The sequence below is a fragment of the Pongo abelii genome, chromosome 5 (assembly GCF_028885655.2).
Source record: "Pongo abelii isolate AG06213 chromosome 5, NHGRI_mPonAbe1-v2.0_pri, whole genome shotgun sequence".
In the NCBI taxonomy this organism is placed as follows: Eukaryota; Metazoa; Chordata; class Mammalia; order Primates; family Hominidae; genus Pongo; species Pongo abelii.
Window position 1 is genome coordinate 158605442 of NC_071990.2, and position 26436 is coordinate 158631877.

The window sequence follows — 26436 nt, forward strand, 5'->3', positions numbered from 1 at the left end:
TTTCTACTTTATTGATGTTTATTTTGCTGTTCTTCCCCCCCTGCCCCCACTGAAGTGAATGCTTACTTTATTTGAACCTTTTTTGTTTGATGAAGCTAAATATGAGACTAAAATTTTTTCTCAAGTACTGCTTTGGCTGAATCTTTCAAATTTTGATATGCATCATTTTTGTTCTCTTTTAGTTCTAAGAAATTTCTTGTTTTTCTTCATTCCTTATTTTTTTTGAAGACATTTTTATTGAGGCCTGGGTTTGCATTCTGTTTCCTCAGAAGGATTGATTGGTCTTTGCTTTTGCTAGTTGCCTATGGGTACCAGTCATCTTGAACAATGTTTTGTGTTTGATTTTGTGAAAGTTTTATTACAAGAAGAATATACAGAATGACATAATGAGCACTCCTATGCCCTCACCTAGTTTTAATATTACCAGTATTTTCCCATGTCTGCTGCCCTGTCTCGTCTTTTCCTCCTCTTCCGACTTTCTTCAAAGTGTTTTAAGTCACAGATACATTTCTTCTCAAAATCGTTCTGTATGTGTGTGTAAAATGTAAGGGCGTTTTTTTTTTTTTTTTTTTTTGAGACAGAGTCTCGCTCTGTTGCCCAGGCTGGAGTGCAGTGGTGCAATCTCGGCTCACTGCATCCTCTGCCTCCTGAATTCAAGCAATTCTCCTGCCTCAGCCCCCTGAGTAGCTGGGATTACAGGTGCGTGCCTCCACGCCTGGCAAATTTTTGTATTTTTAGTAGAAACGGGGTTTCACCATGTTGGCCAGGATGGTCTTGAACTCCTGACCTCGTGATCCACCTGCCTCCACCTCCCAGAGTGCTGAGATTACAGGCGTGAGTCACCGTGTCCGGACAAGGGCGTTTCTTATATAACAGCATCTCTGTCACCACATCTTATTAAATTAAATATAATTCCACTTGTCTAGAGACCTAGCCATGTTTAGGTAGCCTCGGTTGTCTTCAGAATACCCTTCTGTATCATTTGTTTCGAGCAAAATTTAAACAAGATTTATTACATTGATTTGGTTCTGAAGCCTTTTTATCTAGGACAGTTTCTCCTCCCCCAAATTTGTGCCTTGACATCTTGAAAAACCTGGGTCAGCTGTCCCGTGGAATGGCTTTATCTGCTAGTTTTCTCTTGATGTGGCTTAACTTGCTCATCTATTCCCTGTACATTGCAAGTTAGATCCACAGGCTTGAAGATAAACATTTTGTTTGTGGTCGTTGTAAATCATGTTCCCAACATTTTAGGCCTGCCCTTGTTCACAGGATGGGTCTGTGATCCTCCTTTTGAGTGAAGAGCCTGCAGGTGGTTCTAGCCCCTGCCTTTCTTGTGACCATCGGCTACAGCTGAGGCTGAAGAGACATTGTGATGGACAGATAAAGCTTCCCTTTGTACCCTGTCCAAATTCCTCACTAACTACATTGGTGAGCACAACACATGCTGGTGACCCTAGGCCACTGAGTTTGGGATGGTTGTTACCTGTCATTTCTGACTGACTTGGTCTGGATGCTTCATAGGCGATGCTGTGGGTTTATTGTATCAGATTGAGCGTAATGTTTGGTTGTCCCACAACAGTGAAGTTAGGATTGATTAGAGGGTTTAGGTGATGATGGTGTCTGGGCCCGTTCTAAATGAAGTATCTTCTTGAGGTTTTGTAGACCACACCATTAAGTGTTAATTTTGACCAGATATCCTGGTGATGGTTAGCTTGTGGTTGTTGTTTCTTAAAGGAGCCACTTATTCCTCCTACCTCTGCATATCAAGTTCAAGGCAGGTATTTCTCTTTTCTGTTTAGTGGGTTTGCAAGCTCTTAAATGATGGGTATCTTCTTGGTCCTTAATTTAACTGAGAGGTATTGTCTTGTATTTTACTCCCTTTTGGCAGGCCCTGGACTTCCTCTCCTTTTCCCTGTTCCTCGAATAGTCGTCAAAGAGCAAGTTAGAATCTATAGCAAAAGTCAGCTTCTACCGCTCTCTTGGTTTCTCTGTTCTCATTCTGCTCTTTGGGTGTTCTTCGTGTCACTCACATTTATGGCAAGTCTGGGATTCATTTAAAAAGGATTAGAAAAGGCATTTTATCCAGTATTTCGGGTTTTTCAATCAATAGCTGTTTAGAGCATCTAATCTGCCATACTGCTGGAACTGGTAGTTTCATATTTTCTGGTTGTTTCTTTGGTATCCTTTATACAATTGGAAACAGTACAAATATGTAATGTTTATGATAGATCATTTAGAACATACAGATAATACCTTCTCATTGTTTGAATCAAACTTTTCTAGTGTCTCTTTTATTCTTTTAAAATAAAATTCTTAGGTAATATGAGCTCTCCCCACACAAAATTTTAAACAAAATTAGAATAAGGCACTAACTATACATGGAAAATGAAAAGAAAGAAGTATATAATAAAGTATATGCTTAATTAAACAAATGTTTAGGCATACTACTTTAGAAGACTTGTGAAATAGATGCTTGCTGTATATGTGTGATCACTGTGAACTTGACAGCTACAAAATAAGATTGATACAGGAATGTTGCATTGGCAACTCAGATGTCTCCAGCAGGGTTGTCAGTGGTGATGTCATCTTTTGAAATGATGAGCAACTGTTGGCAAAGTTCTGAGCAAAACAAAGTATAATCTTCCTCAATATACATGATGGGTTTGTTTCTGGAAAATTTATTATGTCATAAGATGATTTTAGGAACACCTTGTTCTTATTTGCAAAATGGAGTTGGGTTCTAGACTCAGCTAAATAATTAGCTTTTTTTTTTTGCTTTGTTTTTAAATATACCCGAATGTTGGCACTTTTGAAAGTAGTGTCGGCTGTGGCATGGTGATCTTTTCCATCAGTCACTCTTATACATTGCAGGATAACCTAGCATTCCTACCCTATAGCCACTGTTTAAATGCATTTCTGTGTCCTTGTGACAACTAACTACTCCGTTGAAATTTTGTCGCTACATGTGTTATATATGTCCTTAATTTTCCTGAAATTCATATGTAAAGTGAATTCCCTATGTATAAAATTTCAAACATGAGTATAATGCCCTGAATGTAATGGAAAGAGGTAGGAAAGGACAGAAAGCTGCGTATAACACATTTGTGTTTCTCTTAAGTAAATGCTCAGGCACTTCTCCATTAGAAGGCTTGTCAGAGAGTCAGAGGCTTGTGCCTGGGTGTGTGGGAGCCATGGACTCCACAGGTGCAAATGAGGCTGCTACAGATGTGTGGGATGAACAGCTCAAAACCACGAGCAGGCATAGAATCCCTGGGATCAATTACCACACAACAGTAATTATAGAAATGAAAGTATAGAAGACCACTTTAAATAACATGCCCACAGAGTTGTTAGAAAAGGTAAGTTACCCCAAAGTCTGGAAATGTTATAAATTTGTAAATAAAATACAAATACAGAGTAAAAACTGGTAAGAAAGTAAAGATTTCTTTTCCTTTGCTTTATTTGTATTTTCTAAATTATCTACATAAACATGTAACACATATATAATATTCTTAAATGTTGTGTAAAGGATTCCACGTTACCCATTATACAGTGTAAGGAATTACCCATTCCGGTGGTATAGCAGACTAGATGCTCTCAATGTCTCTATTGATCAAAATATCTAAAATGGTGGCTCAGTTCTTCAAACTAAATGAAACAGTCAATCGATCCTCCCTTTTTTTTTTTTTACTGTTTCTTATGCCCCTCCTGTCATCCCTTTCTTCCTTACCCAACTAAAATTCCAAGCCCATCATCATACTCGCCCTCACGCTCCTGCATGTACTCTTAAATACTCGCCAGCCCCATCTTATTAAACCTATTTATGCAAGCCTGATGAAATCCACTTTTGTGCCCACACCAGGTGCGTGGGATGGGGAACGAGGGCGGGAAGACCCTGCTATTCATTTGAGTTGGTGACCACTGATGTTAGATTATCCTTGCCTTGTAGCTTTGCATTTCCCTAAGGCTATTTCAAATCCCCCTCTGTCTTCAAACCCAAAAGGCTTAAGCCCTGCTCCTCACTCTGAGCTAGTGAGGCTGCTTCCTGTTTCATTGTAGAAATCAACACAAGCAATCGGGAAAACTTACAGGTACCAGCCAGCCTGTGTCTGCATATCACGTCTGCCTTCTGTGATGTACACACTCTGCCAGAAATCTCCTTGTTCCTCTGGAAGGCTGCTCTGTGCCCTTGGTTCAGTCAGGTTCTTGGTTTTTCCCCACACCATCCGTTTCTCTGTCCTTCCCATTGGCATTTAAACATGCCATCATTTCTCCCACCCCAGACAAAACAAAACAAAAACGCCTTTCTTGACCAAAACCACAAGCCTGTTTTTCTCTTTTCTTGTATTCTCCATTTGCTGGTATCCCGTGAATTTACTCCGCCTAGGCTTTTATTTCAACTATTTTATCGAAATGGCTCTTTTCATACTTTTTTTTTTTTCACTTTCTTTGTAAATTGAGAGGTAAAATTGTATGTATTTTCTGTGTACAATGTGATGTTTTGAAGTATATATACTACATTGTAGAATGAGTACATCTAGCTAATTAACGTATACATTACCTCACATAGTTACCATTTTTATGGTAGGAACACTTTACATCCACTCAACATTTTTTATTTTTATTTTTTTTTTATTTTTTATTTTTTTGAGACAGAGTCTCGCTCTGTCACTCAGGCTGGAGTGCAGTGGCATTATCTGGGCTCACTGCAACCTCTGCCTCCCGGGTTCAAGCAATTCTCCTGCGTCAGCCTCTTGAGTAGCTAGAACTACAGGCATGCGCCACCATGCCTGGCAAATTTTTTTATATTTTTAGTAGAGACAGGGTTTCACCATATTGGCCAGGCTGGTCTTGAACTCCTGACCTCATGATCTGCCTGCCTCAGCCTCCCAAAGTGCTAGGATTACAGGCGTGAGCCACCGTACCTGGCAGCATTTTTCAAGAATACGATATATTATTAACTACAGTCACCATGTTGTACAATAGATCTCTTGAACTTACTCTTCCCATCTAACTGAAATTTTGTATCCTTTGATCGACATCTTCCCAACTCCCAGCCCACCCCAGCCCGTGGTGCCCCCATCCCATTCTCTACTTTCCAACAACCAGCCCGCCCCAGCCCGTGAGCCACCATCCTACTATCCACTTCCCAACTCCCAGCCTATCCCAGGCCATGGTACCCCCATTCCACTCTCCACTCCCCAACAACCAGCCCATCCCAGCCCGTGAGCCACCATCCCACTCTCCACTTCCCAACAACCAGCCTACCCCAGCCCATGAGCCACCATCCCACTCTTCACTTCCCAACAACCAGCCCATCCCAGCCCCCGGTGATCCCATCCCACTCTCCACTTCCTAACTCCCAGCCCACCCCAGCCCGTGGTACCCCATTCCACTCTCCACTCCCCAACAACCAGCCCATCCTAGCCCATGGTACCCCATTCCACTCTCCATTCCCCAACAACCAGCCCATCCTAGCCCGTGGTACCCCATTCCACTCTCCACTCCCCAACAACCAGCCCATCCTAGCCCATGGTACCCCATTCCATTCTCTACTCCCCAACAACCAGCCCATCCTAGCCCATGGTGCCCCCCATTTTACTCTCCACTCCCCAACTCCCAGCCCTTCCCAGACTGTGGTGCCCCCATTGCACTCTCCACTCCCCAACTCCCAGCCCTTCCGAGCCCGTGGTGCCCCCCATTTTACTCTCCACTCCCCAACTCCCAGCCCTTCCCAGACTGTGGTGCCCCCATTGCACTCTCCACTCCCCAACTCCCAGCCCTTCCGAGCCCGTGGTGCCCCCATTCCACTCTCCACTTCTGAGATTACCTTTTCTAGAGTCCACATTTGAGTGAGATCATGCGGTATGAAACAGCTCTTTTCAAAGCCTCCAGTGTTCTGTTATTCAGCCTGATGGGTGATAGTCATTCCTTCCATCCTTCGCCTGTCATTAGCATTCCATGCAGCTGACAGTATCTTCCTCCTCGGAGCACCTGTCTTCCTTGGTTCCTGGGACGCCACCCTCTCCTGGCTCTCTTCCTACTTTGTGGCCACTCCTTGCCTTTCTTTGCTAGATTTTCTTTATCTCTCTGGCCTCCAAATACTGGCCCATGACCAGGGCTCAGGGTTGGCCCCTCTTTTTTTGTGGCTCTGCCCACCTTACCTTTATGATTTCTTTTACTCTCAAAGCTTTAAGTATCTGGAGGCTTGTGACTTTCATATGTACTTTTGCAACTTGGACCTGTCTTGTCCTTTCTACATCTATGTATGTCCAGCTCCTGCAGCTAATGACTTATTTGAATGCCCAACAGGCTTGGGAAAATCAGTATATCCACAGCGGGCCTCTGGCCACTCAGCCCTTTATCCACAAACCTGCCCTGTCTATGTCTTCCCCCATCCCAACAATATGTATGTCAATCCATCCTTCCTGACACTTTGAAATCTTTGGCTTTTCTCTATCAAGCCCACTTTTTTTTTTTTTTTTTTTTAAATATTGTGTGTGGTTTCCCCTTAAGAAAATAAGATTTATGAGTGGAAGGACTTTGTTTTGTCATTGTTGTGTCCCCAGCACCTAGGTCAATGCCTGCACAGAGTAGAAACTTGGTAAACATGGTGAAAATAGTTGATTTAATCATTCAAAAAATCTTTTTTATTTGCTGAAACATAGTAAACATACTTTACAGTGTTGAAGAAGATAAACGTTTACTGCTGGGTATTTAAATTTTGTGATTTCTTTTGGAATTGCAGATAGTGTTTTGTGGAATGCTTTTATAGCTGGTTCCTTTGTGCAGTATAGATGCGTGTATGTGAGCAAACAGGCTTTCTTCTTCGATAGAATTGCTGGGCAAAAGAATAGGCACATTTTAGGCCAGGCGCAGTGGCTCATGCCTGTAATCCCAGCCCTTTGGGAAGCTGAGGTGGGTGGATCACCTGAGGTCAGGAGTTCGAGACCAGCCTGGCCAACATGGTGAAACCCTGTCTCTACTAAAAATATAAAAAATTAGACAGGTGTGGTCACGCGCGCCTGTAATCTCAGCTACTCAGGAGGCTGAGGCAGGAGAATCGCTTGAACCCAGGAGGCAGAGGTGGCAGTGAGCTGAGATCGTGCCACTGCACTCCAGCCTGGGTGACGGAGCAAGACACTGTCTCAAAAAAAAAAAAAAAAAAAAAAAAAAAAAAAAAAAAAAAAAAGGCACATTTTAAAGATTTGGTTTCGGGCAGGCTCAGTGGCCCACGCCTGAAATCCCAGCACTTTGGGAGGCCCAGGCGGGCAGATCACTTGAGGCCAGGCATTTGAGACTAGCCTGGCCAACATGGTGAAACCCTGTCTCTACTAAAAATACAAAAATTAGCCAGATGTGGTGGTGCGTACCTGTAGTTCCAGCTACTTGGGAGGCTGAGGCAGGGGGATCACTTGAACCTGGGAGGCAGAGGTTGTAATGAGCCAAGATTGCGCCACTGCACTCTAGTCTGGGTGGACACAATGAGACTCCGTCTCAAAAAAAAAAAAAAGGCCCCCCCCCCTTTTAAACCAAATTCCTCTCTAGAAGGTTTTAACAAATTATGCCCTCCCATCCCCCAGCTCACTTTCCTACATTTTAATATATATTTTCCAGTGCTTCTTATTTTAAGTTTTATTTTTAATGAGGATTTAACTGTTTTCTGAGCACCAACAGAATTAAAGAGACCTCACAGAATTTGGAATTAGAATGGATCTAGGTGATGTGTTACAATGATGGAACAGATCGTGGAAATTCGATTGTATCAGGAAGAAGTACACAGTTGGACATTGGTAATTTTTTTGATTTACTGTTGACACCGCAGCTCCATAAATTCCGCAACTTCTTGTTGTTTACATTTTCATTACCATTACCATTTCTTGTCTCTGCTGCTGTTTTTAGGGGGCAGAATTAGAACTGGAGTGAGTAGGCCTAGTTTATTCTTCCTGTTGTAGATAGAGGATAACTAGGACATCAGAGGTGCACACTGTGCGTTCATCAGACATCTTATTTACCCAACACTCGTCATTTCCTTCTTTTAAAAAGTATCTATTTTTAAGGCCTTTAAAAAAAGCTATTTGAAGAAGTCGCTTCCATTTTAAAGTATTTTTACATCCTAGCTTACTTCCTCAGACTTCATTAACCAAGATTTAATACTTTTGTATAAAAGGGGAAACCTCCTTCAGTGCTGTGGTTTAGTTTTTGTTTTGTTCTGCTCTAACGTTTCTGCTTGCCTTAACGTTTCACCATTGTCAGGTCTCCATGCATCACGTGCCGGTCTGCTTCCCGGTCCCCTCTTAGCAAGCTCTCATGACCTTTCTCTCTCCTCCTAGTACCTTCAGACTCAGAATCGTTTTCCTTTTACCTCTGACTCTTGTTCTGCTTCAGACTCACTCTCCTAAGATACTGGAAGAGACCCCGTTTCCTGTTGAGGCACACATTTCTCCAGGAACCTTCACCCATCGTCTCCTGGCAGATGTTATGTGTTAAGTGTCAAGGCCAGTGTTCCAAGAATCAGGTAACTCAAAGAGAATTGCCTGGCCGCAGACGGGGCTGTCTGTCAGTACCCTTTCTTGTGACCGAGGTCTTCTGCTGGTCTGGAACAGTTGGCATCCTTGCACAACCCTGTCTGTTTTCATGGCTTTAAGGGACACTGTTGTGCCCTCATAGCCAGAAAAATCTTTTTCTTTTCTTAGAGAAGAGTTGTAGCAAGTAACCTCATTTAAGAAGTCACCATTTTTTTTTTTTAGAGAGAGTATGGATCTTTTTAAAAAACCTTAGTGTAAAGCAGTGACATAATTTCAAACTTTGCTTTTATACTTATAGTTTCTCTTCAAGCTGATATAGTTGTTTCGGATTCTTAAGAGAAATAATGAGTATTATGAAAGTGTACTTATTTACCTCAGGGTCTGTTGGACAAGCAAAACATAAACCATTTTATGAGCCCCTTTGGGCTTGGGACTGTTTTGCATGAGGGAATCTAGTGTTGAATCAGACGTTGTTGCTGACCTAAAGGAGCCAGCCCCTGGTTGAATAGGAGGGTTGACAGTGCCGTGGGAGGGGTGTGTTTCAAGCTGTGATTCTAGTGTTGTGAGGCTTAGGAGAGGATGTTGTTGATAAAAGTGTCTCAGAGGAAGTCTGGAAGAATGAGGAAGACTTTGCTGGTGAGAGAAGAAGTGATCCTGGGATAGGGCCAGTTCCTTGTTAGTGAAAATAGAGGGGATGCCCATTCCTGAGAGACACTGAACTAGACAGTGAGGTCAGTTAACAGTCAGGGTCATTTAGATGGAGCATATTATGATGGGAACTGGTGATTTATATTGCCTTTGCCTCAGTGATTAAAAATGAAATGAGGTTATTTATTGTTCAATATCATTTAAAACAGAAAATAGTACCAGTTTAGCAGTTAACTTCTAGCAGTAGATCACTTGGTAGTTGGACCAAGTGGAAATCTGAGTCTACTTTTATGAGAGTAGGCAGATGGGTGTTTAAATTATATTTTCTAAAATATCTTTCTTCAGACATCTTTGTGGTCAGCATTTTTTAAAAGAGATGCCGTGAACTGAAAGTACTTGGCACATGGGCAATCATTTGGAAAAGAAGGAAATAGTACTGAACATGGGGGTAAAATAAGTTTCAATTTTTTAACATAAAATATCCATCATAATCCACATAATAAGCAAAATCTTTCAAAGGAGCTTAACTTAGAAAAAATACTTTTTTAAAAGCTAAAAACATAGTGAAATATATTTTTGATTTAAAGCTTGTAACAGCATGCCACTCAAGTCATTGAAGGAACACAGAAGTCACATTAGGGACAGAGGCTGTGATCCATTGTGGGGTAAACAGTTCCTTATATCGTTGTTATTTGTATTATGCAAATTTGTTTCTTATATAGCAATAAGACCAAAATTTAATTTATAAGCCAATCCTGCAGATTTTGGGGGAAAATTAACCTTACAAGGCCTGTGGAAAGCCACTGAAGTGTTCATTTCACTTATTTTAAGATTTTATTAGAAGTGCAAAGACAAGGACATATATAGTTTGTTGCCATTAATTGCTTAGTTTTTAGATATTAACACAGTCTATTAACTCAATAAAAACCAGAATGTAGTTAATTAATGTTATTCTTTGTTTTAAAGGATATTATTAGTGAAGACTTGGGTTATGTTTGAATTTTGAATCTTTCTTTCTTCTTGCTACAGTTGTCTCAGGCTTTGAACCATTGCTGAGGGAGATTTCCTTTTAAGTTTAAAGAGCTTGTAAGCATCCGAGGAGACAACTTCTGTGTCACTTAGTAGCTGAGCAAGGCCTATTCCTAGACTCTTGATTGTTGACTTGGGGCTTCTAACCTTGTGTTGGGGCCAGTTCTGGGAGCACAGAGGTGGGGTTAGATAGGCTGCAGGAGCCGCCAGCCTGCCTGCGCTCGCTCTGACAGGATGACTGATGCCAGGAGGATGGGAATGAGGAGTAGTGACCTCCCTCTTTCTGTTCCCTTTTTCTCCCTTGAGGGAAAAACTAGTATAGTAAAAGCTCAGCACTCGTTTTGAATGTAGGTGTAATTTGCTGCGTTAACAGTTTCAGTTTATTGTGTGTTTTGGTGGCGTTATTCCTAAAAGCTTCTTAAAATAAAAAAAATAGAAAAAAAGACCCATTGAAGAATGAAGAAAAATAACATTTTGAGAATGTTAGAATGTCTTTTGGCATGAATTTGGTTTTATTAATTGCTGTAGAAATCAGGGTGAATCTGTAGTTAGTTGCAACTATGTCTGCCTGGGCCTTTGCTTTTCCTTAATAGTGGCAGAAGAAAGCAAGAGAAAAATCCTCAGATTTTATACACATCACTTCTAGTATCATAGCATTTTTGGCTTTTAATGGAAAACTTTCAGTGTTTTTAAATATGTTTTAAAGTATAATTGGGAATTTAATTGCATTGGATCATAATTTGATAATGCTATATATTCATTTTCATACTTAACATATATTTTAAGTTTTTTTTTCTTTCTAGTACCAGAATTAAAACCAGGAAGTGAGGAATTATATAGTCATAATATTTTCAATACTAATTTTAGAAAGGGGATGGAAGGCTCCTCCTGAGAAGAATAGCCAGGAAGCCAGGCAGGCCTGGAGTGTGTGGCCAGCTGTGTCCTGGTCTGAAGCATCTCACACACTGTTGGGCAGCTGCTTAGCCCAGTTTAACTGAAATGTGGAGGAGATCACATCAGCTGGGCATGACTGTCTACCGTGGAGGCAGGAGAGGAAAACCTTAGATTGTTGAAGATGTATTTCTTAGTTGGGCGTGTTGGCAGACATCTGTAGCTCCAGCTGATCAGGAGGCTGAGGCAGGAGGATCCCTGAGCCCAGGAGTTCAAGGCTGCAGTGAGCTCTGATCGCACCACTGCACTCCAGCCCGGGTCACAGAGTGAGACCTTGGCTCTTTAAATGAATGAATGAATGATATATTTCATCAAAGGCTAAAGAAAAACTTCAAACACCTGAAGAGGAGGGTTTAGTCAAAAGAGCAATTAAGCTTCACCTCCTTCTCTGATCCTAACACTGCTATAACTAACTGTAGGTAGGTGATCCCTCTCTCCCGCCAGAGGAGGATTTATGGAATTGAACCAGATGTCTTCATGCATGAGTGGACATTGCCTTGTTCTCTAGTTTTTAGTCCTAGTTCCCTGGACTCAGCAGCCAGTGGAAGAAGAAGCCTGCTCTTCTAAACCAGAAAGTTGGGTAGAACTGGTGCTCTCCGAGCAAGCCTCCTCATTGCACCCCTTCACTTCCCTCCCCTTCAGCTCCCTGGGCCTGACAGTCCATCTGTCTTCCTCTCTGATACCCTGCTCCTGCCCCCACTGGTATTGAGGGATGAAGTTGGGAAGAGAATGCAGTGTGCAATTAAAAGTATCATCGAGTCTCATTATATATTCACTCAATTCTCTTCTCTTTCCTTGATATTTATATTCTGACACAAGGGAAATTGGGGAATTATTTTTTTCCTGGATTGTTTTTTTGCTACTCTCAGCTGCTTTCATTTGTCTTTAACATGCTCATTTCAATATGTTAAACTATGAAAAATGAAATAAAACATAATTTATACATATATTAAAGTTCTTTCTTCATCAGTTTCTTTGATTTTTAAAATTTTTAATTAGAGTAACAAGCTCTATGTATATTGTATTCCAGAGGAAGATTATCTTCAGATGTTTGAAATGTAGCATTATTTTTAGCATTTGCTAATGTGGGCAGTGGTCACCTTTTTCTTTTTTTCTGCAAAAGAAAGAACAGAACTAGCTGTAGGTCACTGATTGATTTTCCCCAAAGTGCTAGGCTTTTGGGAGAGGAATGGGTTTATGTCTCTTTGCATTAGCCTAGGGAGGCAGAAGAAGATGGCGTCAGGAAGTCAGGCAGGGAAGTCCCTTTGGTATATACACAGCTGTGGTTTTCTTTTCTTTTTCTTTCTTTTCTTTTTTTTTTTTTTTTTTTTGACAGAGTTTCACTCTTGTTGCCCAGGCTGGAGGGCGATGTTGCGATCTCAGCTCACTGCAACCTCCGCCTCCCGGGTTCAAGTGATTCTCCTGCCTCAGCCTCCTGAGTAGCTGAGGGATTACAGGCAGTAATTAATTAATTAATTAGCAGGGGGACTCCAGGACCCAGGACCCCACTGTTTTACCAGTTGCCTAATATTTGGTGCATCATCCTTGCTTCAAAGCAATGGTTCTCATGTCTGTTTTCCTTATGGAAGAGCAGTGGGGATTAACTTCAGGATGAATATGTGACTCACCTTGCTTGGAAAGTTGGAGGTGTTCATTTTAGCATAAAGTGGGATGAATATATAGCTTGCCCTCCTTGGAAAGTTGGGGGTATTTAATATAAAGTGACTAAAGAAATAAATAAAGTGGGTAAAGAAATAAATTTTATTTTAATTTAATTTTGATGTATTTGATGATAATTTCAAATTTCTGGAGTCATCTTTATGTTTTTTCCCAAATGGAAATCTGACTGTTTAAAAGGTAAAAAATCTCCTACAATAATAGCAGCACTTGATGGGAACACACACACACACACACACACACACACACAAAATGTAAGGGAATCTCTAAAAAATTCACATTTTCTGCCATTTCTTGGAGAAGGGGAATGCCTGTGGCCTACTTTCGTAGAAGATTGGTAAAGTTGATACTAATTGGATGCTAAGTTCTTTTTAGTATATTGTTTTTCTGAAAGTCTGTACTCTTAGAGTGGGGAAGAGATAATTTAGTAGATCAAATGATCCATTTTAACATCTTGTAAAAAGTTCAAAAAGTAATACATATTTGTAAAAAAAATTCAGCAGAATCCTTTGTGCTTCTTGCATTTTGAAAGCATTATTGATACAATGCAAAACAACAGAATCTTCTTTATCTTTTATTGTCTTTGGCTGTTTCTTCTGTTTCTCTAGCTTTTTTTTTTTTTTCTTTTTCTTTCCTTCAGTTATTTTAGCTTTCACTCCATAGGCATTTCACAGAGAAATCAGACAACTTTTGAGATTAACCCCCTCAACAGTTTTAGGGATGAATTGGCAAGACAGGCTTTTGAGGCAGGATCTTTCTGGCACTTTACTTCACTCTCTTTGGCAAAAAGAAGGTCTGTACCTGTTTATCCAGCACATGGGTTCAGGAGTTCTGTCTCAGCAGGTCACTGTCATGCCACTTGCAACCCCCCATGGTATTCATCTAAGTAAAGAGTGTGGATAATAACGTAAGGGGTTCTGTATAGGTTGCCCTTTTTTTTTTGTTTTTGAGACGGAGTCTTGCTGTGTCGTCCAGGCTGGAGTGCAGTGGTGCAATCTCAGCTCACTGCAACCTTTGCCTCCCAGGTTCTAGCGGTTCTCCTGTCTCAGCCTCCCAAGTAGCTGGGATTACAGGTGCGTGCCACCACGCCCAGCTAATTTTTTGTATTTTTAGTAGAGATAGGGTTTCACCATGTTGACCAGGCTGGTCTCGAACTCCTGACCTTAAGTGATCTGCCTGCCTCGGCCTCCCAAGGTGTTGGGATTACAGGGTGAGTCACCATGCCTGGCCTAGGTAGCTCTTTAGACTAGAGTTACTTAAGCAGTCTGGGCTTTTATTGCATGTTTAATTTAGATACTAATGGCATATTTGCAAATTGTTAAGTAATTTTTATTTGTATTTCAGTAATTTAGAAAAGTATTACAATGTTGAATGTGGTTATTTGCAGCTAATATGGTTCAAAACATCTCTGTGAAATTATGATGTTTTCAGTTTTGGTAAATCCCATTGTTGATTATCTCTGTTCTTACCCTTTAATCTCTCTGGAGTCTTTGAGAATCTGGTAAAAGCTACAGATTCTCCTCCCAGACAAATACATGCATCACAGAGTTGCTGTATTCTCAGGGGAGTGTTCAAAGCCCTTCTACTCCAGGTCAAGAATTCAGGCCCTAGATATGAGTTATGGTCCCAGCATGGGGTAGGAAGAACTGATGTTGCTAGTTCCGAAGGCCCCCTGTGGCCCTCCAGGTGGGTGGCTCATGTGCTGGAAGTAGTCTACTTCTTGGTTGGGAGAAGAAGGGGCTTGGGTTCTTGGAGCAAGAGTCAGCCTTCCAAGTGTGAGATGCCAGTGCAGGGCCATGTCATTGAAAAGCTGATGATGATGTGCTTGCATTAACCACAGTAAGACAAATAACACCATCCCTGGCCCAAGGAGGGTAGGTGAAGGGTGGGTGGACAGGTATCTACCTGGGAAATAAGCCATTGTTAATGTTACAGCAAAATGCCCTACTACAGATGCTAGGTAATGGAGTAATATCCAAAACCCCACATTGTAGGACTCACTTAATTATCATAATTTAATGAAAATATGACACTATATTTAATCAACAGTCCTCGAAATTTATAGACAAATCTGGGAAATTCAGATTCCTGGACCCCAACCTCCGGTTGGGAATTGTCAGCTGTCAGGTAGGGTCCAGAAGTGCCTCCTTATCTGGTGGGTGGGAGCCTCATTAAGTGCACACACTCTAGAGAAAGAATATCTTGGTTCCTATCCCTGCTCCACCACTTGCCAACTGAGTGACCTTGGCAGGTTACTCAACCTGTTTCTTCATAAGTAAAACAGTACTTACTTTATAGGGTCAGTGTGAAAATCAAGAGTTTATTGCATGAGTAAAGCACTTAGGAGAGTGCCTGATAGATGGTGTGATGTAGAATCATTAGCAGCTGCTGTTACTACCAACACTGTCGTCAGCATCATGGCCACTGGATAAAGTTCTATTAGTTGATTCTCTCTTTTTTTTTTTTTAAGACAGAGTCTTGCCCTCTTGCCCAGGCTAGAGTGCAGTGGTGCAATCTCGGCTCACTGCATCCTTTGCTTTCTCCCAGGTTCAAGTGATTCTCACGCCTCAGCCTCCCAAGTAGCTGGGATTACAGGTGTGCGCCACCATGCTCAGCTAATTTTTGTAGAGACGGTTTTCACCACATTGGCCAGGCTGGTCTTGAACTCCTGATTTTAGGCGATCTTCCTGCCTCAGCCTCCCAGAGTGCTGGGATTACAGGTGTAATCTGTGGTGCCCAGACTGATCCTCATTCTTAAATATGCTTTTAAAAATAACAATAGCTGACATTTATGAACATTTAAATGGCGCCAGGCACAGTGCTAATTGCTTGAAGGCAGTGTGTCATGATCATGAATACAACTTTAGAAGGTAGGTTCCTGTGTCTTAGTAGCAGGTCCCTTATATCGTCGTCCCCCTTGTCAGCCAGGGGATGGGGGTAAGTTCCAAGACCCCCAGTGGATGCCTGAAACTGTGGATAGTACTGAACTCTGCATACTATACACAAATTTCTTTTTCCTTCACAGTTTCAAGGATAAAAGATTCATTCTTTCCCTAGATCTTAGCAACCTCAGGATGTGCTATTTTTTTCTTTGCTTATTAAGTCAAGAACTTTTCACTTAAAGGAAATAGTTTACAGCTTCTCTTTGGCTGACTGATTGCCAGCATCACTACTCTGGCGCCTTGCGGCCATTATGAAGTAAAATTAGCGTGATTTGAACACAAGCACTGATACTGGATCTGGTAACAGCTCCTAAGTGACCAGTGGATGGGAAGCACCTGCAACGTGGATTGCCGCACAAAGGAAGGAGTCACATCCAGGCGGGCAATTTAAAATTGTGAATTGTTTATTTCTGGAATTTTTTCCCTTTAATATTTTTGAACCACAGTTGACCATGGGTAACTGAAATCACGGAAAGCAAAACCGCGGGTAAGGGTGGTGGGGAGCTACTGTATCTTGGTTTTATGGACGAGGAAAGGAATTCTTTAGGTAATAGGTTATAGGGAGTTGAGATTCTTGGATGTTGTACAGATTTTTAAAAATTATTAGATACATTACTTTTTCCCTACAAAGAGTATAGAGAGCAGAACATTTACTGTGGCTCATTTGCCTTTATCACTTTATTAAAATACATTCATTATGAAAAATCTTAACTAGTCTTTAGTCTTGCCTATCATTATGTTGATTATTTTAGGAAAATTAATTTTAGGCAACCTTGTGGTGTCCTTTCTCATTCTGAGCCCACTGTTAGTTTAGGAGAAGTCTTACGAAAACTTCTTTCTTACGAAAGAAGGCAAATTTAAAAGCTTGTCTTAAGTTTCGAATATAAATTAGCAGCCTCCAGGATTCTTTCTTCTTAAAAGCTTAGGGGAGACGGCTGCTCTTGCTGTTGCTCTGTTCTGTTCTTCCCAGTCCCCTCGGGGTTCCTCTTTACTGAAGCCAGGGACTGCAGGTCCTTGTTTACATGAGTGTCGTGTGCCATGGTGACATTCTGTGAATTGCAGGCGTTTTGCAGTGTTGAGTCCTTTGTCAGTAAGACTGAGACTTATCAGTAAGAAAGCATCATGAAGTAGCTTATACAAGCCTGTCCTTTTTCTAGAATGGTTTTTTGTTGGGTGTGGTGCCACACACCTGTAGTCCCAGCTACTCAGGAGGCTTAGGAGAAAGGATCCACTGAGCCCGGGAGTTTGAGGTCACAGTGAGCTATGATTGTGCCACTGCAGTCCAGCTTGGGCACCACAGTGAGACCCTTTCTCTAAAAAAAAGAAAATTATGAAAAGGTTTTAAAAAAGTCTGGAAATATTCCTTTGAATTGATAGAAAATAAAAAATATCCTGAATATTCTTTGGACTCATCAATAATATATATAGTTTATTAGAAGGAATATGGCTTTAAGCTTCTAATTGGCCTCTGGAATTAGTTGCAGTTAAAAAGCATTTGCAGTTTAGACATGTGATTTTTATCTAAACTAAAAGATTTTTGGAGCAGAGGGGAAGGGAAACTATCGATGTGGACTGGGAAAAATTAAAGGGATTTAGTAGTCTTCTGAACAGATAATGAACAGTACTCATCATGGCATATGCAAGAGACCCATTCCACCCCTGTTCTTTGAGCACCATGAGCCTGAGATAGACAAGCAGGAGGACTGAAGGCGGATGTGATGCACTCGTAGTCTGCATAGGCCATTGCCACCCAATATGGCTGGTAGAATAGGAAACTAAGCTGTTTGGAGTCATACAGCTGATGAATAGTGAAGTTGGCATTTGAATTTGGGTTTGTCTGAACTCAAAGATTCAAGGTCCTTAGAAGAGATCCATGGCTGCATAAGGCTTCTTGGAGCTGGTGAAATAGGACACCAGGCCTTTAAGAGGTGGGGCTAAGATAAAGTCAGTGTCAGATTTAGGCTAGGAGGGCACCTTCAGCTGAGATCAAAAGATTGAACAAGGATCACTGAGTCAACAAGAAGAGCAGGTTTTACTTTGGGAACCTAGGGGAAAAATGAAATTGTTAAGGTTAATTTGCTTAAGATCATGGAAGGGTTTTGTTTTGTTTTGTTTAAGACAGCTAAGCATTAGGATTTAATAGTGCAGCAGACATGTTAAAAATAGATGGGGGCGTTATGAAACAGAAAGATTGAAAGTTCTATGGTTAATGCTTAATGTGTGTTCACAGGGGAGGAGGTTGGAGGCATAGTTTTTCAGATGAAAGCCAGAGTCAGTCTCAGCCCCACTCTAGGTTCATGAAGTTGCCTTTCATACCATTAACTCCATTCAGTTTCATTTAAAAGGAAATTTCCAAACGTAAACAGAAATAGATAATGGTGTAATGAATCTGGCACACGTCACTCCACCTTCATCTTGTTTCACCTCTATCCTCCCCCTTCTCACCCCCCCATCCCCTGCCCCCTTTATTATTTTGAAGTAAATTCCAGATGTTATTATTTTGAGAAGGAGTCTCTCTCTGTTGCCCAGGCTCGGGTGCAGTGGTGAGGTCTCGGCTCACTGCAACTTCGCCTCCTGGGTTCAAGTGATTCTCCTGCCTCAGCTTCCCGAGTAGCTGGGATTACAGGTGCTGCCACCATGCCTGGCTAATTTTTTGTATTTTTAGTAGAGACAGGGTTTCACCGTGTTGGCCAGGCTGGTCTCGAACTCCGGACGCCGTGATCCGTCCGCCTCGGCCTCTCAAAGTGCTGATATTACAGGTGTGAGCCATCGTGCCTGGCCCAGATGTTGTATCATTTCATTGGTAAATATTTCCGTATGTGCCTTTAAAAGATAAAGAACTTTAAAAACGAGACATAGTACAGTTATTGCTATTAAAATATAATTTATTCATATCAATTATCCAGTATTCAAATTTCCAATAATCTCATAAATGGAATATATATTGTTGTTTAATTTACATTGTGGCGTAGTTTGAATCAGGATCCAAATAAAGTCCAGTGTTAACAATTTGTTGTTATCTTTTAATTACCCTTCATTTCTAGGATTTTCCTCCATCTCCTCTCCTTCTCGTCCTCTCACTTTTTATTTTTTTCTGTTGCCATTTATTTATTGAAACTGGGACATTTGTCTAGTAGAGATTCCCACAGCCTGGGATTTCCTGATTGATTTGCAATGGTTTAACATGTTGCTTGGACCTTTTTATTTCCTATAAATTAGTGGTTTGATCTGCAGGTTTTGTCAAACTCATCATTTTTTGGGAGGTAGGATATTTTATTCCTGATCTGTTTTTTGGTAAGCATCAAATGTCTTGATTCCCCCCCCCCCCACCACCCTCATTCTGGTGGCATCATTGATGCTCTCTGCAGTCTTAATTTCCAGTATATTTTTACTGCATTATTTTGCAGTCATCCTTTTGCCATAAGACTGCCGGTAACAAACAGCGAAATGTGTTCTGTAGCACATTTACCAGGCAAAGTAGCTGTTAACATGATAAATATTCTTGGATGTGTGCCCAAGTTTTGTTCAGTTTTATGTGTTAGTCCTTATACATTTGTTTTTGTGTTGCTGTGTCTAATTCTAAGTATAAGCTCATAGAAACCATTCAGTCGTTCACCTGGCTTTTATCCAGTACCCATCCTTGCTGGGCCCTTGGGAATTCAAGACGACAGCATCCCTGTCTTAGAGAAATGGTGTCCAGTTTGAGATACACAACAAATAGTTAAGATATGGCATTCTAAGTTCTTTAAGAGGAGCCCATTTGAAGTTGGTTTGAGGTAGTTGTTTTGGAGGGTGACAGGGTTAACTTCTAGCAGGATCTTGAGGACAGTAAGGAGGAGGAAGGGCATCCACTTGGACCGGCTGAAAGGCACCAAGGAGCAGTGGCCGCATGGCCCGTGGGACCTGAGCAGCTGAACAGGTGAAGCACGGTTTTGTCCCACACCCTGGGGCCGGCCCTGTGAAAGCTGACCTGGCGGCTGGAGGGTGCCTGAAGAGCTCTTCTGAGCCCAGACTGGGACTTAGACTTCCTTCTGTAGGCCTTCGGGAGGCGTTTTCCGAGCACTTGTATTTGAGGAAGTCAGCAGCACTGACCGCAGTGCAGGTGTCGGCCGTTGGATCAGGAGGAAGGGGGTGGACTGGATGATGATTTGGGCTTTGGTGATGTGTCAGACATGCACAGATTGCAGAAGAGATAATGAGTTGTGTGGGGTGGCTCTGAGCAATCTCATTTGGGTGCTCACCTTCGGTGAGGTGGGGGCCCAAGGGAGAAGGAACAGGTCTGTGGGGTCATTTGGGAGGGTCATTTCTTGACCCAATGAGTGCAAAGCACTGTCTCCAAACATTAAGGATGCAGTTAAGGACCTCCTGTAGAGATTTGGGAATCACCACCAAGCAGGGGGCCACATGGAGTCCTTGGGGTACAGACACTCGAGGGGCCCCCATTCTTAAAGGACAGGGAGAAAGAGAAGAGCCGGTAGAGGATCCTTAAAGAACGTAATCTGGCAGGCGGGCCCCTTCACCTGGCTCACCTGCCAGCCTGTAGGCTTCTAGTAATGCTTGATGATAAGGAATGTGGCCCTGCCTCCACACCTGTGGAAGAGAATTTTTCATGTTAGCATTTCTTACTTATTCATGGTACTGGAATTGATGTTTTAGAAGTGTTCCACGTATAAACTACTTAAGATTATAATTTTTCAAAAGAGAATTTAGGGGAATATATGAAGCCCAGGATAAAACCTTAAAAAGCTAAAATTATATTCAATCCCTTATTATGTGATGATGTTTGAAGCTTCCAGTTGTCTCTAGTGTAGTTATTATAGAAATGAAGAGATATCCATCACTTTCAGATACTCCAGCATAGTGCTCATAAGCTAGCTCTGCAAATGACTTCAGTTTTTGTTACCTGGTAGGAAAAAACGAGGTAACAATAGCAACTATCTTGTGGTGTTGTCGTTAGGACGAACCGTGCACAGTACCTCTGTGCACACTACCTCTGTGCACAGTACCTGTCACAAGTCCCCTTTTGCGAATGTGAGCTGTCACTGGGGCTTTCCTCAGGTGACAAGGGCTGAGCATGCCATCCTTGATGTGCATGTTGTATGGATTTATATCGCTTTCCTTTTGGAAATGATATTTTAAATTCATCTACCCACAGAAAGTGGAGGGAGGTCAATAATACGCCAAATGTCTGAAGCCTAGGGATGATTTCACGAACCGTGGCAGGCTGTGTGACCACCAGGCATCCTCTCTGTGGAAGTGGTCGCAGCCACCTCTCCCCCACCCTCACCTGTTGGGGATAGGCTTCTGTTTCCGTTTTAGGATATGGAATTGGTGATAGGGAATTTCCAAAGCACAAAGAGAAAAGGTTCAAGAAATTATTGAGACTACTCAAATCGTCATTCATTCCCTCATTCTGAATTATTGCAAGATAATAACAATGTGGCCATCTTAACTCTCTTCCTAGCATATCTGTACTTGATGTGAGGATTGGAAAAACTTTTCTTAAATAACATGACAGTTAGCACTTATTCCAGATCCAGACACCATGGAGGCTGTGTTGCATTTTGTTTCTGACCTGACGCTCTTTGTTGGATTTTGCTGGCATCTAGAGGCCTCCTCACTGACCTCTTACTAGGTGCCATTGCCATTTATTTGTCAAGGACCAAGGTGCTCCTTCCCCTCCTCCATTCCTCCATCATCTGTTAGTTTATAGTCTATATGCTCTTAAATTCTTGGTTTTTTTGGTTACTGTCTACCTATCTTCTCACTCATCCCCTGCTCTGGTTTTGCTGCTTTTTATGATGTAGTTTGACACCTGGAGTAAGTTTTGTTTTATTCCAGAATGATGGACTGTAAGTGTAAATTGACACTTCCTTTGTTAAGAACAATTTGCCAGTATATATTAAAATTTCAAACGTAGCAATCTGATACAGTTTGGATCTGTATCTCCACCCAAGTCTCGTGTCTAATTGTAATCCCTAATGTTGGAGGTGGGGCCAGGTGGGAGAGGACTGGATCGTGGGGGCGGTTTCTCTTGAATAAGGTTTCAGACCATCCTCTTGGTGCTGTTCTTGTGATAGTGAGTGAGTTCTCATGAGACTTGGTTGTTTAAAAGTGTGTAGCACCTCCCCGCTCTCTCCCTTGCTGCTCCCGCTGTGTGAGACACCTCACTTCCCTTTTGCCTTCCACCATGATTGGAAGCTTCCTGAGGCCTCCTCAGAAGCAGAAGCTGCCATGCTTCCTGTATGGCCTGCAGAACTGTGAGCCAATTACACCTGTTTTCTTTATAAATTATGCAGTCTTAGGTGTTTCTTTATAGCAGTGTGACAATGGACATACACAACCCTTTGACAGAAATTTCACTTGTAAAGATTGATGCTAGAGAGATTTTCATACGAAGATGTATGCGTAAGGATGCTTACTATAGTGCTGTATGAAGAACAGAAGACTGGAAACAACCTAAATGTACATCAATAAGTGACTGGTTAAATACGTTACTGCACCTACAAATAATGCAATGTTGTGTGGCCATAAAAAAAAAGAATAAAGTAGATATTTAGTTGCAGATATAGAATGAGCTCTACAATATATTGTTAAGAGGCTGAACAATATGCTGTTTACAGAAAATATGCTGTAGTTGTATATAAAGGAAAAAGGATTTAAATTCACATTTAAACTTGGTAACACATTGAAAAATTACAGAAAGGTAAATAAAAAAATCCAAAGCTAGGTCAGGCAGAGTGTCTCGTGCCTGTAATCCCAGCACTTTGGGAGGCCAAGGTGGGCGGTTCACAAGGTCGGGAGATAGAGACCATTCTGGCTAACAGAGTGAAACCCCATCTCTACTAAAAATACAAAAAATTAGCCAGGCGTGGTGGCACATGCCGGTAGTCCCAGCTACTCGGGAGGCTGAGGCAGGAGAATCTCTTGAACCCGGGAGGCAGTGCTTGCAGGGAGCCGAGATCGCGCCCACTGCACTACAGCCTGGACTACAGAGCGAGACTCAGTCTCAAAAAAAAAAAAAAAATTCAAAGCTTACACCATGGGAATGTTTTACCTTTTTAATTTTTTTAAAAAGTGTCTTTGACGTTTTGGTTATTCTACATTTTATTCAAAGTTACATATTGCTATTAGGATTTTATTCATTTCCTAATGAAAGAAAACAGAAGCACTCCTGCTCCTGGCCTTTCTACTAGGCCCTTGTAATAGTTATCTTTACCCTTTCCTGTAGTAGAAGTGGGATACTAGTGTTTTCCTCCTGGTCATGTTTCATTTCATACTGTGATATGTTCAAGTACCTAGCAAAGGGAATAGAATAAGCCCATCGTAGGCATTCAGTTGGCGTCTACGACATTTGTTACAAGAGGCCTGGGCACAGTGGCTCATTCCTGATTTTCAGCACTTTGGCAGGAGAATCACTTAAGGCCAGTAGTTGGAGACCAGCCTGGGAAGTATAGTGATACCCCATCTCTCAAAATATTAAAATAAATAAATAAATTAGGCTGGGCACGGTGGCTCACACCTGTAATCCCAGCACTTTGAGAGGCCAAGGCAGGCTGATCACTTGAGGTTGGGAGTTTGAGACCAGCCTGACCAACATGGAGAAACCCCATCTCTCCTAAAGACACAAAAATTAGCAAGGCATGGTGGCGCATGCCTGTTATCCCAGCTACTCGGGAGGCTGAGGCAGGAGAATGGCTTCAACCCGGGAGGTGGAGATTGCGGTGAGCTGAGATTGCACAATGCACTCCAGCCTGGGCAACGAGAGCAAGATTCTGTCTTAAAAAAAAAAAAAAAAAAAAAAAAATCAGCCAGGCATAGTGGTATGTGCCTGTAGTCCTAGCTTCTAGGGAGACATTGGTGGCTGAGGCAGGAGGATTGCTTGAGCCTGAGATTTAGAGGCTACGGTGAGCTATGATTAGGCTGAGCCACAGATCGAGACCTTGTTTCTTTAAAAAAAAAAAAAAAAAAAGGGGGAGGGGGGGAAGAAATACCAAACTGAAAATTTCTGAAACAAATGTGTAATTACTACTACCCTAAACTTTTTTCACACTTTTGTTTGTGAGTCAGTTTCCCTTTAACCTTTGACTCATAACATAAAGAAGGTTAAGGCCAGAGTCCATCAATGGTTAAAAGATTGTGAGAGATGTGGAAAAATAGTACTGATGAATTCTGAAAGGGAAGACCTCATTTCCATTGCCTGGTTCTTGTGCATTGCAGTATTATCACAATATGGCATTCTTCTAGAGAGTTATGACTTTTTACATATACAGCAGATAAATGTAATTATTTATATGTGTATATTGGTTTACACGCTGGTGTTCACTGGCTGCTTAAACTTAAAAATAACCAAAGATGGCAGTAATGTTTTAAAGCGTAAAGCTGTGCTTCTTTGTTTATAAAATATGATGCTGAACATATTCTTTATTTTCTGATACTGTCATTGCCTTCTTACTGTGTATTTGCTCTTCTTGAGATGAAAATAAGTATGTACCAAAAAATAAATATAGCTTTTTAAGATGAAAAAGCTCAAGTTTCTTATGGAATATTTTTATGTCGTTATTAAAGCAGCCAAACAGACTTTATAGTCCCACTGTAAGTTATATATAGTTGATGATTGTTATAGGTTTAAACTTGGCACCTTTTCTGTGTACTCCCTTATTAAATTAATACTTATGTTCAAACATAAGCTGAGGTAGAACACGTTTCCTTTTCAATAGTTCTCACTAAATTTTGTTTTGATTTTCTTTCCAACTGTACTTAATAGCTGAAAGCTTCTTGTGGTTAGGAATAGTATTTGAGATTTTGGTGGCATCTAATTATTTTGAACTTTTAAAGCCTTAAAGAGTGAAATGTAAGGCCACAATACATTTTTCTGATAGCTTTCGTAGTCTGTTAGTCTGTGTTGCTTATTTTAGGGGGACGATGTCTAAATTGAAATGTTTATCCACTATAGTTGTAATGATCTTTTTCAACTTCTTTAGAAAGCAGTTCATTGAGTGAAGAAGAGAAAATAAAAAGAAACATAAAAGGGTAATATGCGTAGGACTTTTGAGCCTGTTACTATTTCCTAGCTGAAGTTTACTTTAAAAAAAAAAGAGTGCCTAGGCATTGGGCAGACACTCTGTGCACGTGTGTTGGAGGAGGAGGCGGGGCCTGCTCATTTGTTTGCCCATTGTGAGGCTGTCCTGCACCTTTGTGCTTTTTTGTAACAGGGTGAAGGCCCCTGAATAGAGGCCTTGTGCCCTGCTTGATTTGAAATCCATGCTGTTTATGGAAAGGAACCTGCAGGGCACCCAGCGGGAAGTCTGTGTGACAAGTGGAAATCTAGGATCTGGAAGAAACGTGATGTTTGAGGGGGAAGGTGGTGGGGAGAGTGGTCATAATCTTTCAGCCTTTGCTTTTGTGCCCCACAAGCTTAATTGTCACCCTCTGCTGGCAACCAGATTGCAGAGCCACTCTTTAAGTGTCCTTGGATTGCCTGTGCTTACTCTCACCTTATTGTTATCAAATAAAAACCTGGACAAATAGCATTGAATTCGCTTAGAAAAATATGATATGAACTGGGTACATTACTAGTAGAGGTTAAATGTCTGAGGCTTTTTTTGTTTGTTTTTTGTTTGTTTTTTGATGGAGATATATTTAAAGGGAAGAAGGGCTACATGTGAAAAGCTGGAATTATTGGCACGCTCCTGTATTTCAGAGCGTGTTGAAAGGCAGGTCGCACCAACACTAGGCTGGTTAAATCTAGTTTGTACAGCTTGTGTACTTTGTGGTACCAGCTATTGCTCCAAAGTTTCCTGGCTTAAGAAGCCATGTAATTTTAAGTGTGCAAGAAAGGGGTGGTACAGCAGAAGCTTTTTATAGGATTTCAAGTAATAAACATTAATTTTTAAAGCAATATTCCAGGGACTTAACAGAAGTAGAACTTGTATATGATGTTTCTTTAATACCAACACATATTTGAACTGACAAGGGAAGGGAGATAATTTTATTTTAAAGCAATATTTTCCATTCTTTTTTTCTCTTCAATTAGAAACTGGTTCTTCAACTTTCAGTGCCGATTGAGACATGCTATAACAAGTATTTAACAATTCTGTCCTGCTGTTTGACTTCAGGGGGATGTGATGGTGGAATGTTTAGTAGCTGAGCATACACAGTTAGGTAGCTAGAGATCTGGTATACAGTAAATGTGGTGTGGTATTTGGGTTATATATGCTAATTATTTCAGCACAGTGCTGAAACCATGCAGAATACCTCTTGGAAGAGTGTTTGACAAGATGCCAGAAAGGCCGTGTTAATTATAAGTTTATTGTGCCTATTCAGGTTTTTTGGGTGTGTTTTGTTCCCCACTGTTGTTTTATTCTTTATGGTGGTTCTCTGAAAACTATTCCCCATGAACATATGGAGTTCTATATATGCGTGTTTATTGGTTTTATAGAAACCTCAGGATTCTATGAGCTTAATAATGATTTATGCTGTTTTGTGGGTAATTGAGAGGACCTGTTAAGATATAGTTGAAAGTAAGGTTTTCGTTAGTTATTTCAATTTTTTGAGGTAATATTAAAGGCAGTTTGACCAAAATCAGAATTCAACAATCCAGGGAGCTTTTGGTTTGCTCTGGGTTCGCTCTGGGTTCAAAGACAGTTTGGTTTGGCTAC

The 26436-nt window shown here is 41.3% G+C and overlaps 1 protein-coding gene across 10 annotated transcripts in view; it reads left to right on the top strand.

Annotated features, from left to right (window-relative positions):
- The window catches only part of ARID1B (AT-rich interaction domain 1B), a 433110-nt gene that overhangs the window by 131179 nt on the left and 275495 nt on the right, over nucleotides 1-26436 (top strand). The window lies entirely within an intron of this gene.